This window comes from Fundulus heteroclitus, unplaced genomic scaffold (assembly GCF_011125445.2).
Source record: "Fundulus heteroclitus isolate FHET01 unplaced genomic scaffold, MU-UCD_Fhet_4.1 scaffold_125, whole genome shotgun sequence".
NCBI lineage: Eukaryota > Metazoa > Chordata > Actinopteri > Cyprinodontiformes > Fundulidae > Fundulus > Fundulus heteroclitus.
Genome location: NW_023396537.1, coordinates 118,161 through 130,925, shown reverse-complemented (window position 1 = coordinate 130,925; position 12,765 = coordinate 118,161).

Genomic DNA, 12,765 nt, shown 5'->3' with positions numbered 1-12,765 from the left:
ACACACATCAGTTTGTTTTTTTTATATTCCAGTAACGCGCGAGCTTCGCAACGTCATCACTCAGCGTCAGTTCCTATCGACTATCTATTCAAGATAATTTTAATCATTAAACTGAATGCATATTAAACTAAAAGGAAATTATAAACATAATAAATCAGTAATAGTTATAATGCAATCCTAAATATTCTATGATATGCAAATACTAAACATATCCAAAAATATTAACTAAATATGAGCATAAATTACTGAATAGAAAAATGGCACCAACACAACATATGGTACAGGCGGACATCCAGGCAACACTTGACAAGTAACAAGCATACTGAGATAAGGCAAAAACAGACAGAACAGGTTAGCTGATGGACAGAATCAAGGTGCTGGGAGGCTCTTACCAATGGTTAGAGAAGAGAGACCCGAAATGGCAACAAGTGACGAACCGACGGGGAGCAGAGAACTAAAGCAGGTTTAAATAGGTGGACCGACAGGTGAGCGGAATAAAACTAATTAATCAAGGACAGGTGGGGGTGATCAAGGAAGCTGACAGGACACTAGATAATAAACCTGAGACAAGAAACTAAGATAAAACAGAATAGACAAAGCACAGAACTAAAATCAGAACTAATACAGGAACCAGATAACTAACACAGTAAAGGGGCTAAACTAGAATCCAAAACAGAAATAAACCCAGAGGCAGGAAAGAGCTACTTAACCAAACCATAAACAGGAACCAGGACCGAATATTACACATGAAGTCACTTTTACATTTGGAAAGGTCCTTCTCTTGACCTCATAGAACCAGCTATTCCGCAGAGCCCGGGTTGGACCATTGTTAGCATTGTGGAACCTCTTGTTTCTTCCTCTGGAGACTGGTGACCTCATTTTAAAAAATCACAATTAATAACCAGAACAGGCTCTGAACCACATTGGCGGAAAAGGCCTCTTAGGACATCTATCATGTTTTGTCATAAATGTCTGACTAAATGATTTTGATTTTAAATGTTAACCGATATTTTTGTTTTAATGTCGTAAATGTATGCCTTTAATCATTGAAAGTTGTTTTTTATTCTTGCAAATTGGTAACTTTACATTAGAGAACTTTTTTCTAACAGGCATGCAAAATGTCTGTATTTTTGGCTTAAATGTGCTCCTCTGTGGCCATATTACTATTTTCCTTCGATCTACAATGGTAATAATAATATGTTGTATATATTTTTGTAGATTCCCATGGTGGGAGGACTTGAAATAAAAATACTTTGGTTTCAATGGATCGTGATATTAACACAAAAATGTTGAACTTTATCTGATGCTGCTACTTAAAACAACTGTTTCACTGTAGATTAAATCATGTGTTGATGGCTGATAATTATCTAAAACTCTGATATCTGTGAGCTAAAACTTTCTATCAGAGATGCTCCGATCAATCAGCCAGAGATGGAAGCTTCTAGTTCTTCTCTGGTCTGGAACATGATGAAGGTCTGCTGAGGCCTGGAGACAGAAAATGGTTCTGGTCGGGTTTCAACTGTTAATAATTCAATACGAAAATAATAATGATTGGTCTAATCAACTAGTGTTTCTGTTTCTAAACCAGGATTAAACATTACAGTCTTCTGAAGGCTCAGAGCTCCTCTCTAACTTCTGCTCTGTGTTGTTTTCTCTCCTGCAGATCAGAGAATCATCAGAGCTGAACCAGGAGACAACGTCAATATGCCATGTAGAGCAGCTGAGAACAAAGATGTTAAAGTTGTAGAGTGGAAGAAAACAAATCAAAACGTTTGTCTCTATCGGATCAATTCATTTGAGGAAAATAAGCCTGAATGCAATAACAGCCGAGCAGATCTGCTGGACGTGAAGAATAAAGACGTGTCTTTGGTTCTGCAGAACGTGACGACTGATGATACAGGAACATATGTGTGTCGAGTCTTTCAGAGAGGAACGTATCAGAAGCCCATCAGCATCATTAACCTGAGAGTTAAACCAGGTGAGTCTGTCTGTGGATCAGAAGCTCCTGCAGCTTCCTGGTTGTTGATGGAAGAGAGAAACAGATCAGATGATGGTGTTTTCTGAGCTGTTTGTTCAGGTCTGCAGCTTCTGAGATTTAGATGGATGGAAAAAATCACCAGTGATTCATGTTCTTCAGATCCCACAGAACTTAGATTTGATGGTTCATTTTTCACCTAAACCTGTTTTAGAAACTCGTCAGGCACAAAAAACACTGAAGTTATCACAGATGAGTAAAAACAATCATTACAATAAAAATGTCAAAAATGTTAATCAGCTGTTTCTAATTACCATCTACAATAAAACAAATAACCAGCTCAAACAAGTATCATCAATCCACTATACAGGGCTGCTGGTGTCTATCTCCAGTGGTCATTGGAGATGGGGGGGGGTACACCAATGTGGATTCCTCACTGGGGCATTACAGAGACACACAGTACTAACACTAACACCTGAAGTAAATGCACTGATCTTATAGCGTTTTTCCAGTCATGCTGACCACTCAAGGCACTGTACACTAGAGCTACATTCACCAAAGTGCTCTCACTAACACATTCATACACCAGTACGAAGCTCGGTGGGCAACTTGGGGTGAAGTGCCTTGCTCAGGGGCACATGTAACAAGGGGAAGCTGTAATCAAACTCCCAACCTTCCGATTGTAAGACAACTACTCAACCCATCAAGCCACAGTCATTTTAAAGTATCCACTTAACCTAACTGTGGTGTCTGTACATAACGAGGTGAAGAACACATTTTATTAATTTAATGCTGTGACTTTGATAGTGGCATGACAGTTTTAACATGGGGGCTACAGCAGTCTGTCTATATGAAAACCATAGAACTCCACCTACTAAGTACAGTGGCCCTGTAGGGTCAAACTGAATGCAAATTATAAAGCATTAATAGGTCTGACAGATCCTGGAAAGGCCATGAAAACATTTAAAAACAAAATAATTTTGAAATCAATGTGAATGTGAACCAGTAGCCAATGAATTGCTGCTAAAACTGGAGAAATGTCTAATTTTCTGGTAGCAGTTAAAAGAAGAGTAGCAGCATTTTTTACTTCATCTGATGTCCACATTCAATTTTCTGTCTCACATTTTGATTTAAAAAGCCTTGTCTCTGTTGCGCTCCTTTACCATGTCACAACAACAACCCGTCCCTTATTGGTTGATGTGAATTGACAGAAAAGTTCAAATTTTTGACCTCTAATGAAAGTGATTGCGACCTGTCCAGTTTGTACCCCGCCTCTCGCCCAGTGAATGCTGGAGATAGGCACCAGCATCCCTTGTGACCCCATGAGGGATAAGCGTGACAGAAAATAGATGGATGGATGAAAGTGATTGCAGATTCTGCTTTGCTGGTTTTTCCCTAATTCCACCAATCTCATTGCTGTGAAAACACGTCCTTTGCATCATGGACTGCTGCATTGCCCCGCTTAAGAAGTCACTTTTGTATTTAGAAAGGTCTTTCTCTTGACCTAATTAAATCAGCTATTCCGCAGAGCCCGGGTTGGACCATTGTTAGCATTGTGGAACCTCTTGTTTCTTCCTGTGGAGTCTGGTGACCTAATTAAAAAAAAATCACAATTAATAACCAGAACAGGCTCTGAACCACATTGGTGGAAAATGGATCTTAGGACTTCTATCATGTTTTGTCATAAATGTCTGACTTTATGATTTTAGAAAACTGCAATCAGACTTTTAAATGTTAACGGATGTTTTTGTTTTAATGTCATAAATGTATGCCTTTAATCATTGAAAGTGTTTTTTTTTTCCTGCAAATTGGTAACTTTACATTAGAGAACTTTTTTCTAACAGGCATGCAAAATGTCTGTATTTTTGGCTTAAATGTGCTCCTCTGTGGCCATATTACTATTTTCCTTCGATCTACAATGGTAATAATACTATGTTGTATATATTTTTGTAGATTCCCATGGTGGGAGGACTTGAAATAAAAATACTTTGGTTTCAATGGATCGTGATATTAACACAAAAATGTTGAACTTTATCTGATGCTGCTACTTAAAACAACTGTTTCACTGTAGATTAAATCTTGTGTTGGTGGCTTATAATTATCTAAAACTCTGATATCTGTGAGCTAAAACTTTCTATCAGAGATGCTCCGATCAATCAGCCAGAGATGGAAGCTTCTAGTTCTTCTCTGGTCTGGAACATGCTGAAGGTCTGCTGAGGCCTGGAGACAGAAAATGGTTCTGGTCGGGTTTCAACTGTTAATAATTCAATACGAAAATAATAATGATTGGTCTAATCAACTAGTGTTTCTGTTTCTAAACCAGGATTAAACATTACAGTCTTCTGAAGGCTCAGAGCTCCTCTCTAACTTCTCTGCTCTGTGTTGTTTTCTCTCCTGCAGGTCAGAGAATCATCACAGCAGAACCAGGAGACAACGTCACCCTTACATGTAGAGCAGATGAGAACAAAGATGTTAGAGTTGTAAAGTGGAGGAGAACTGATCTGGAGTCAGATCAATATGTTCTTGCATACAGAAACAGTCAGCCTGATCCAGAGGGTCAGTCTCCATCCTTTATTAACCGGGTGTCTCTGCTGGACATGAAGAATGGAGACGTGTCTTTGGTTCTGAAGAACGTGACGACTGATGATAGAGGAACATATGAGTGTCTAGTCATTCAGGGAGGAAATAATCGCTGGAAGAGATCCTTTGTGATCACTGAGCCCATCTGCATCATTAACCTGAGAGTTAAACCAGGTGAGTCTGTCTGTGGATCAGAAGCTCCTGCAGCTTCTTGGTTGTTGATGGAAGAGAGAAACAGATCAGATGTTAGATGATGGTGTTTTCTGAGCTGTTTGTTCAGGTCTGCAGCTTCTGAGATTTAGATGGATGGAAAAAATCACCAGTGATTCATATTGTTCAGATCCCAAAGAACTTAAATTTGATGGTTTATTTTTCACCTAAACCTGTTTTAGAAACACATCAGACACCAGAAAACACCGAAGTTATCACAGATGAATAGAAAACAATCATTACAATAAAAATTATAAAAATGTTAATCAGCTGTTTCTAATTACCATCTACAATAAAACAAATTACCAGCTCAAACAAGTATCATCAATCCACTATACAGGGCTGCTGGTGTCTATCTCCAGTGGTCATTAGGGGGGGGGGGGGGGGTACACCAATGTAAATTCCTCACTGGGGCATTACAGAGACACACAGTACTAACTCTCACACCTGAAGTAAATGCACTGATCTTATAGCGTTTTTCCAGTCATGCTGACCACTCAAGGCACTGTACACTAGAGCCACTTTCACCAAAGTTCTCTCACTAACACATTCATACACCAATACGAAGCTCGGTAGGTGACTTGGGGTGAAGTGCCTTGCTCAGGGGCACATGTAACAAGGGGAAGCTGTAATCAAACTCCCAACCTTCCGATTGTAAGACAACTACTCAACCCATCAAGCCACAGTCATTTTAAAGTATCCACTTAACCTAACTGTGGTGTCTTTACATAATCAGGTGAAGAACACATTTTATTAATTTAATGCTGTGACTTTGATAGTGGCATGACAGTTTTAACATGGGGGCTACAGCAGTCTGTCTATATGAAAACCATAGAACTCCACCTACTAAGTACAGTGGCCGTGTAGGGTCAAACTGAATGCAAAATAATACAGCATTAATATGTCTGACAGATCCTGGAAAGGCCATGAAAACATTTAAAAACAAAATAATTTTGAAATCAATGTGAATGTGAACCAGTAGCCATTGAATTGCTGCTAAATGTCTCATTTTCTGGTAGCAGTTAAAAGAAGAGTAGCAGCATTCTTTACTTCATCTGATGTCCACATTCATTTTTCTGTCTCGCATTTTGATTTAAAAAGCCTCGTCTCTGCCTGCTCCTTTACCATGTCACAACAACAACCCGTCCCTTATTGGTTGATGTGAATTGACAGAAAAGTTCAAATTTTTGACCTCTAATGAAAGTGATTGCGACCTGTCCAGTTTGTACCCCGCCTCTCGCCCAGTGAATGCTGGAGATAGGCACCAGCATCCCTTGTGACCCCATGAGGAATAAGCGTGACAGAAAATAGATGGATGGATGAAAGTGATTGCAGATTCTGCTTTGCTGGTTTTTCCCTAATTCCACCAATCTCATTGCTGTGAAAACACGTCCTTTGCATCATGGACTGCTGCATCGCCCCGCTTAAGAAGTCACTTTTGTATTTAGAAAGGTCTTTCTCTTGACCTAATTAAATCAGCTATTCTGCAGAGCCCGGGTTGGACCATTGTTAGCATTGTGGAGCCTCTTGTTTCTTCCTGTGGAGTCTGGTGACCTAATTTAAAAAAAATCACAATTAATAACCAGAACAGGCTCTGAACCACATTGGTGGAAAATGGATCTTAGGACTTCTATCATGTTTTGTCATAAATGTCTGACTTTATGATTTTAGAAAACTGCAATCAGACTTTTAAATGTTAACGGATGTTTTTGTTTTATTGTCGTAAATGTATGCCTTTAATCATTGAAAGTGTTTTTTTTTTCCTGCAAATTGGTAACTTTACATTAGAGAACTTTTTTCTAACAGGCATGCGAAATGTCTGTATTTTTGGCTTAAATGTGCTCCTCTGTGGCCATATTACTATTTTCCTTCGATCTACAATGGTAATAATACTATGTTGTATATATTTTTGTAGATTCCCATGGTGGGAGGACTTGAAATAAAAATACTTTGGTTTCAATGGATCGTGATATTAACACAAAAATGTTGAACTTTATCTGATGCTGCTACTTAAAACAACTGTTTCACTGTAGACTAAATGTTGTGTTGATGGCTGATAATTATCTAAAACTCTGATATCTGTGAGCTAAAACTTCCTATCAGAGATGCTCCGATCAATCAGCCAGAGATGGAAGCTTCTAGTTCTTCTCTGGTCTGGAACATGCTGAAGGTCTGCTGAGGCCTGGAGACAGAAAATGGTTCTGGTCGGGTTTCAACTGTTAATAATTCAATACGAAAATAATAATGATTGGTCTAATCAACTAGTGTTTCTGTTTCTAAACCAGGATTAAACATTACAGTCTTCTGAAGGCTCAAAGTTCCTCTCTAACTTCTCTGCTCTGTGTTGTTTTCTCTCCTGCAGGTCAGAGAAACATCACAGCAGAACCAGGAGACAACGTCACCCTTACATGTAGAGCAGATGAGAACAAAGATGTTAGAGTTGTAAAGTGGAGCAGAACTGATCTGAGGTCAGATCATTATGTTCTTCTGTACAGGAACAGTCAGTTTGATCTAGAGCATCAGTCTCCATCCTTTATTAACCGGGTGGATCTGCTGGACATGAAGAATGGAGACGTGTCTTTGGTTCTGAAGAACGTGACGACTGATGATAGAGGAACATATGTGTGTCGAGTCATTCAGGGAGGAAATAATCGCTGGAAGAGATCCTTTCTGATCACTGAGCCCATCTGCATCATTAACCTGAGAGTTAAACCAGGTGAGTCTGTCTGTGGATCAGAAGCTGCTGCAGCTTCCTGGTTGTTGATGGAGAGAAAACAGATCAGATGTTGGTGTTTTCTGAGCTGTTTCTTCAGGTCTGCAGCTTCTGAGATTTAGATGGATGGAAAAAAATCACCAGTGATTCATGTTCTTCAGATCCCAAAGAACTTAAATTTGATGGTTCATTTTCACCTAAACCTGTTTTAGAAACACATCAGACACCAAAAAACACTGAAGTTATCACAGATGAATAGAAATCATTACCATAAAAATGAAAACAATGTTAATCAGCTGTTTCTAATTACCATCTACAATAAAACAAATAACCAGCTCAAACAAGTATCATCAATCCACTATACAGGGCTGCTGGTGTCTATCTCCAGTGGTCATGGGAAGGGGGGGGGGGGGGGGGGTACACCAATGTGGATTCCTCACTGGGGCATTACAGAGACTCACATTTGAAGTTATCTTAGAGTATCTACTTAACCTAACTGTGGTGTCTTTAAATAACAAGGCGTAGCACTCATTTTATCACTTTAATGCTGTGACTTTAGAAGTGGCATGACAATCTTAACATGGGGGCTACAGCAGTCTGACTGTCTAGATAAAAACAATAGAACTCCCCAAACCAAGTGCAGTGGCCCTGTAGGGTCAAACATGCAAATGAATACAGCATTAATACACTAAACGCACCCTCAATCTTCAAAAAACAAAGAAACAAAACAAATTTAATACGTTTTTTTAATGCCATATTAAAGGTGGCATGTTTAATTTTTCTCATCGATAAAGCTGTTATTATTCAGAGAAATAAAATGTTATTTTCTGAGTCAGCAGGTAAACACGGCCCTAATCCTAACCGTAACCCAGCACCAAGTTCCTGGGGTGCACATCACGGACAACCTCACCTGGTCTGTGAACACCACGTCACTGGTGAAGAGGGCACAGAAACGCTTGTACTTCATGCAGAGCATGAGGAGAGCCCACCTGCCCCCGCACATCCTCACGACCTTCTACAGAAGCACCATAGAGAGCATTCTGACCAGCTGTCTCTCTGTGTGGTGTGGAGGCTGCAGTGCTTCCGACTGGAAGAACGTGAGGAGAGTGGTGAGGACAGCAGAAGGGATCATCGGGGCTCCTCTTCTCTCCATTAAGGACATTTTATCTCAGCGCTGTGTGTCCCAAGCCCATAACATCATAAGATACCGCCCACACCCCACCATGGATTGTTCTCCCTGCTGCCCTCTGGGAAGAGGTTCCGCAGCATCCGCTGCAGATCCATCAGGTTCTGCAAAAGCTTTTTCCCTGTTGCCATCAGCAGCATCCGTTGCAATTATCTCCTCTGTTGCCTACGATTCCTCTCTCTCTTGGTTCCTCTCCTCCTTCTTTACTAACTTTGACCTTAGATGTCTCACCTGCATGACAGTTTCTCTGATTTCAGCCAACTGAACATATTTGAAGAATGAGTAGAGGCCACAAGCCAGGTGTGCATATACAGCACAATGGGTAGAAGAAGATAACACCTTCTATACTTCATCCTAAATGAAGCATAGAAGATTTCTTTTAAATAAATACAATTTCATGTGAATACAGTTTTTATTTATTTATTAAATTTATAGTTTTGGATTTAAAATTTTACAAAGGAAATGTTCATTCACACGTCTTTATGGTGTGGGAAAAACACTGATAGACCGCCATTACATTTTTCACCTCATGCACCCCCTAGAGGCAGCACACTTTTGGAATCCCTGCACAACACTAACAGTTATGTTTTTAAACAGTGGGAGAAAGTTGGACAACCTCAGAGAGAACCCATAGATGCACATACTCTATTTTCGGGATTTGAACCATAGATCTTCTTGCTTTAATGCATCAGTACTATGAACTGTGTAGTGCAAGATGAAAACCACTGTATCAACATTTGCTTGTTTGACTCATGGAAATATCAACAGAAATGTCAGACATGCCCATCTCCTCCTATTGACCTTTGACCCCTGGACAAACATGTATGTTTATTATCAAATTGCTGTGATCGTGTCTCCAGATTGACAAGATCCATCAATGTTAGCAAACAACTAGAAGAAAACTGGACCATATTTCAGGCATTTAATGCAGAAATACTTTTCAAATTACATTTTAGAGAAGAAAATGCAGACAAAATAATATCTTATCAGACTGTTACCTGACAGATTATACTCACACCTCTTTTTCTTCTGCAGGCAACAAGATTGGACAAATAGTTCTTCTCTCCATTCGTGGGTTTTTTATTGTGGTTATTCCTGCTGTCGTTGTGTCTGCGCTCTGTCGAAGGCCCAGAGATTCATCACCTAGATCTAACCGTCCTCCAGCAGCAGCAGCTGATGCTGAGGAAACGCTGACAGGACTGGATGAGTAAAATCCTCCATGCTGACCTGGGAGAAGCTTTCAACACATCAACATGGAGGATAAACTAACTTCTAGCTGATGGTGTTTATCTGCTGCAGTCAGAGATTTTCATTTTTACTAAAATAGTATTTTTTTTTTTTTAATAAAACCAGAGTTAGCAAAGCTTAAACATTCTCAGATTTAATCAGCTGCATTTTAGGAAGCTTCTGTTTTATTCATATTCATTTTTATTGTGATTTTGTGCCTTCATCATCAGGTCACAGAGTAAAGTTTATACTCTGAAGCTTAAATTTACAGTTCTCAGCTAATTGAAGCTCATTTTTCTACTGAGTGCTTTTAAGAGCAATAAAATATTATAAAATGTTGTTTTTGAGACCTTCTCTTCCTCAGCCTTACTGCTGAGCAGATGGATTTATATCATCAATATTTACTGATAACTGATCAGCAACATGTCACCAATATGTGGTTTAAAGGCGCCTCCTTGTGACCGTTTAATGATGTTACTTTGCCTTTGAATATCCCTCAGTCTATTTTTTTGTTAATATGTCTGTTTATTTACAGCTAATTTTATTCTGCTTACCAATAATGTAACTTTGGAAACAAGTGATTTTTGGTTTTTAACTTTTTTTTTGGAATAACCTATGATATATATTGCATTTGTATTTAGAGGCAGATAAATCCTGATGAATTACAATCACCTGTTCTTGTTACAGCGTGTGAATCAATAAAGAGGGTTAAATAAATCCCTGAAGTAGCTGCAGTCTTTCTGACACTTTGTGCTCCCAGCATCCAGTAGATAACAGAGAGCTGGGCTTCAGTCCTCTGACCTTCACCAAACTCTGATCCCCACAAACACTGGACCCACTTAAAATGTCTACATGCTCCCTGGAAAACTGGGTAAAATTCAGCTGACTGCTGCATCAAAACTGTAACATGAACCTGAATCATGTAACAAGGACGCTATGCATAGATGGATGCTGACTAGGAAAATCCTATTGTCAACACTAATATACTTAACTTAGTTTAACTGAAACCTGTAGGACACTTACAGTGCAACCATGTGGTGGTAGAAGAGAAACACACCTTGCAGACTATTTTCAACTAAAACACCTCTGAGGTTAGAAATGTTGTTACCGCTATAAGACACAGGAGCTGTCTTTGGCCAAAAGGTTTTATCAACACCCATTAAAAACATTCACCTGGGGCGTTCAATGTCATCTTGTAAATATTAGTACTATTGAAAACAAGCCGTCTCCACCACCCCCAGAAAACAAGTGCAGGCTACGTGTTAAGAGTTTAGCACAAAGACTCTGTGTCAAAACCAAGAGCTGACCAACACTTGAATGTAGCAACACTGCTGGACACTCCTAGACACCTCCACAAGCCTTTAGCTGGTAAAGGTAAACATGTAAAAATGAGGGACATCCTCTTTATTGAGGTTGATACACAGCCTCCTCCAGGAACAATCAGCTTATCAGAAACAAGGAGAATAGCTCTCAGCAGTCCGGCTGCATTTCCATTACTGTTTCTTCCAGGAACCATTTTTTAGTCCCTCCTAAGCTGACACCACTGGAGTGAAATGTGAGGTGAACAGAATGCTGTTCACTGATTGGCCATGGGAGCGGTCAGCTGGAGCAAGCAGAAAAACAACAAATTACCATTTTCTAAACTTGCTGCTACGGAGTAGAGGGAAGAAATGGAATCATCAAAAGCAACAGGGAAGTCTAACCGTTGATGCTTCAGTGAGATCCTACATTTTGTTAAACTGCAATATTCAGCAGCAGCTCTATAGAGCTACTAGAAATGAAATGGTGCTTATTAAGGCGGCAGAGAGAATGGCCATCCATGGATTTCACCAGATATCGTAACGTCCATCTGCAGCGCTGAGTTTTATTTTACTTTCTACATCAACAGTGGCACCTCTTATTAGTTCATTAGTGTAAAAATGAAGACGTGTTAATCTGCAGAGTAAAAATAAATGAATCTAGAACACAGTAGTTAAAAAAATACCTAAAAAAGGTTATTTCTCATGTGACTATCCCTTTGTAATATACAGTAACAATCTAAACCATCTAGCAAACCCCAGTAGAAGATCTGACCATTAACTGTAAACAAACTCATGCAAAAAAGTCGATTATAGAAGTTTTAGACAGGTATTAGTTTATAAACATCCAAGTGAACCTTCTGAACTATACATTTTTGCACCCTGTTTACCTTTATAAATGTCTTTGCTTTTTCCCCTCACTTTTATCTCACCATAAATGATTGTGTTTTTTTTGTGTCCTTTAGGAAAGTTCTAGGCCTTACAGGCTCCTCTTTCCTCGCTCTTTACTCATTAAAGTGCTGCATTCAGGCAGTCAGCCATTTTAAATTGTGCAGGGCAGTTTCTCAGCTTCCATTTGGATGATGGACACCTCTAGCTGTCAGAATCACAAGAATTCAGAGGTTATGAAAATGTTCAGCAGCAGAAAGCAGTTAACAGATACAGTAAGTGAAGTGCAGGTGCTGTTGTTGAACCAAAACGTGATGGTCTGCCAAAAACTGATCAAGTGAGATTAGATGTCGTTTTGAGTGTCTTTCTCTGTTTTACTTCTAAGAGACAAACAACATTACTGATAACAGCACAAATGTTGATTTACTTTCATCTCCACTGCATTAAGTTCTTCCTTCACACTTTTGCCAAACTGGTCCACAGTCCACTCACCTCTCCACTTTACACTTTGACTTCCCTGTCCTCCAGAAAACTCTCCATAAAGTACAACTAGAACAAAGTCAGCAGCTTTCATCATTACATCATCTACTTCACACCTGAACATTAAATCCACTGACTCCCTGCCACATTCAATAGAAATCAATCCTATGATCAAACACAACCTTCTTTTTCCGTAAATTTCTGACTT